Consider the following 3,735-nt stretch of genomic DNA (forward strand, 5'->3'; position numbering starts at 1 on the left):
TGAAGGGCCGAGGCTGCCAGGGCCTGGGGACGCAAGTGGCCACTCCACCAACGCTGCTCGGCCCCTCCTCCCCAGTGACCAGGGGAGGGAAGCCCCGTGGAGTCTGAGGCCCGGCACAGGCACAGCTCGCACCCCCCCAGGACCCCCAGCCCCGCCCTGCTCCCTCAGGCCCCTGGTCTGCCAGGACCCCCGGCCCCGCCCTGCTTCCTCAGGGCCCCCCCGTCTGCCCCTCCCAGAGCCCACGCCCCACCGACCCACATTCCCGGTGTGGACGTCCACGCACACAAGCTGCTCCGTGTCCTCTTCCCACATGACACCCCCATCCCTGCTTCTCCCTAATGACGGCCTGGACCTCACCTGTTCTGGGCAGGAAGAGGGCAAGGAAGACGCCGGCCTGTCCCGTCTGCCTCCCGGGGGCCCAGACACAGGGCTCGGGGGCTGCTGGGCCTTGAGGTCTGGATGCTCCCAGGTGTGGGATGAACCTGCCACTGCCCGCTGGAGCTGCTCCTTCCGAGATTCAGGAAACGGGGGGACCCACCAAACGGAGCCCATCCCCAGGCTCTGCTGCAAGTCTGCTCGGATTTGCTCTCCTGATCCTGAAGACAGACCTGGGGGAAACAGGGCCTGCGATTCCCATGCTGACGGTGTTCCGTGGAATTTCCACTAGACCCCTTTCTACCCTGTTCTGAGCAAATTACTAGTCAGTCCATGCTACCATCACCCCACGAGCAGACCAGGAAAATGAGGCTCCGAGAAGCCAAGTAATCCAGGCGGAAGCACAGCTGTGGGACCACGAGGTGGGGTCTGCACCTGCCGCCCGCCCAGGGGGACTGACCACCCCCCGCAGCTTCCACGCCTGTTCACTTCACCCCCTCCCGGGGCCAGCTCACAGAGCATCCTCCTGGGGGGACTCACTCACCTTCTTCTAACAGGATCCGTCTCACTATCCTGTTCTGGGATCACCCAGAAGGCTTGTCACTGAAGCACGTTCAGCCTCACGTCACCAGGGCAGCTTTCCAGGATCACACTCACCACCTGCACGTACAATCCCAGCGCAGACCCAGAAAGGACACCTCGGTCCCAAGGCTCTGCCTGGGCTCCCTCCCCCTCCTGCCTGGTCCCTCCCTCCCATGTCCCCTGCAGGGTCACCAGGAGCTCCCACCTGCCCCAGGCAGGCTGTCTGCTCTGTCCTGGGGAGGCCTCTGTGGTGTCAGGTGGAAGACACAAGAGGTACCCGTGGGGCCGGGCTGGAAATGTCACTGGAATCATTGTAGGGAGGGAGAGGAAAGGCCAAGTGGGGGCAGATGTGTCGCAGCAGACTAATGCAGGTGACTGCGGTCCTGTTGGAAGCAACTCAGAGCCAGAAAGGAGTGGCCGTCAGGGGCTCAGCTGAGCAGTTACCCAGCAGCCCACAGGGCTCTCGTGGGCAGGCCCCTCCCAGGGTATGGAGCTCAGCTGGGCAGGTACCCAGCAGCCCAAGGGACTCTCGTGGTCAGGCCCCTCCCAGGGTATGGAGGTCACCTGGGCAGTCCCTCTCATGTCCCCTGCAGGGTCACCAGGAGCTCCCACCTGCCCCAGGCAGGCCCTCTGCTCTGTCCTGGGGAGGCCTCCGTGGTGTCAGGTGGAAGACACAAGAGGTACCCGTGGGGCCTCCCTCACGCAGCCCAGTGGCCAGCACCCGCCTACTCACCTCATCATCGGGATAGACAGGGGTTCAGGGGGTCCGTGGCATCTCCTGGTCCTCATTTCATCCCAGCGCTGCCCACAGGGAAGTTGCTAAGCAACTCTGTGCCGGTTGCACAGAGAGGATGCTCATACACACGCCCCCCTCCCAGCCCACGCGGGGCTCTCGTGGTCAGGCCCCTCCCAGGATATGGAGCTCACCTGGACAGGCACCCAGCAGCCCACGGGTTTCTCATGGTCAGGCCCTCTCCCCGGTTATGGAGCTCACCTGGGCAGGTACCCAGCAGGCCACGGGGTTCTCGTGGTCAGGCCCCCTCCCCGGGTATGGAGCTCACCTGGGCAGGTACCCAGCAGGCCACGGGGTTCTCGTGGTCAGGCCCTCTCCCCTGGTATGGAGCTCACCTGGGCAGGTACCCAGCAGCCCACAGGGCTCTCGTGGTCAGGCCCCTCCCCGGGTATTGAGCTCACCTGGGCAGGTACCCAGCAGCCCACAGGGCTCTCGTGGTCAAGCGCTTCCCCGGCTATGGAGCTCACCTGGGAAGGCACCCAGCAAGGCTGGGCACACAGGAACCGTGCACGTAGCCCTCATTGCAGAGCACCCCCAGCCCACCTGTCGGTCAGAGCTGACACAGAGCACCTCAGAGCAGGACTTGAACTAACAAACGGCAGATCCGACAGGTCTGTGACCCTGGGCGTCACTCTGGGTGGCCTCCTTCCACCGGGTCTTCCAGAGACTTCCACTGCAGCCGGGGCACTAGGCCTCTGTTTTCACCCACCACCCCTCCTCTCCCTGACTCCTGGGTGCCTCTCATTAGGAGAGTGTCTTCTTGAAGTTTTCTCCCACTCATGGACCAGACAAAATGCTTAGAAATCAAGCTGGAGTTGCACCCCTTGTCTATCCTGACCCTCAGGACCTACACGTGTTCCTTGGACCTGGCCGGTGCAGCAAGGACCATTTTCTGCAACTTTAAGCCCCTGAGGGGCGAGGATTGGCTGAGCTGGGCAGCGTGACCCGGCCGGCCAGCCCTCCCCAGGTGTGCCTGGGCTGAGGTCAATATAAACAGCGCTCCAGGCAGCAAGAGCCCCCGCAGCTGTGCCTGACGCCATATTCTCTGCCCCGTCAGCAGTCTCGGGGCTGGGCTGGTGGGAGGGAGTAGGGCCCACGGCTCTGTGCGTGGCCCGGTGCGAGTGGGGCTCTGCTGGACTTTCTGCAGGAGTTGCCGGGCTGCCACCTGCTAAAGAAGAGGATGTGTCACCCATACCTGCCGCTGGAATGTCTCCCCGGGCAGAGGTGAGGAAGGAAATAAAGCAGTGGGGGCCGGGACAGAAGGGGTACATCAGGCAGGGAAATGGTAAAGCACCCAGAAGAGCTCCCGGGGCCAGGACCATCCTGGCTGGCCTGCAGTCACCAAGTCGGCCTGTGTGCTGTGACTGGTGTGGCTCTATGGCCCTTCCTCTAGGCTTTCAGGTCCTTGCACACATTCAGGCCTCCCGTCTGCCTCTGCCTTCACGTGGCTTCTCCTCTATGTCTGTGTTTCTCCTCTTTTGGCTCATAAGGAGTCTCTCAATTGGATTGAGGGTCACCCTAACCCAAGATGACCTCACCTCGAGATCCTTAACTACATATACAAAGACGCTTTTCCCAGATATGGTCCTGTTCCCGTGTTCTGGGGGGCACATCTTTGGGGACCAGCATTCACCCCATTACCTGTGTATAAAATAACCCTCATTTTAGGAGATTACCAAGTTCCTGTGTTCTGGGGTGCACATCTTTTGGGGCCAGCATTCAACCCATTCCCTGTGTATAAAATAACCCTCATTTTAGGGGATTAACAAGGTCCCCTATAGACTGGCACAGATAGCAGCCAGCAGCCATGTGGGTGGGGGTCTGGGGAGAATGAGGACCCTGGAATCACCTGGAAAGGATGAAGTTCTGGCTGCATTAGGTGAGCTCTTCCACCACTGGGCCCATGGAAACAGCCACTCCACTCTGTCCGGGGAAAGGGACCCAGTGCCGAGTCCAGAAATGCTTATATTGCAAAGCTGGCTCTT

This window comes from Physeter macrocephalus, chromosome 14, assembly GCF_002837175.3.
Source record: "Physeter macrocephalus isolate SW-GA chromosome 14, ASM283717v5, whole genome shotgun sequence".
NCBI lineage: Eukaryota > Metazoa > Chordata > Mammalia > Artiodactyla > Physeteridae > Physeter > Physeter macrocephalus.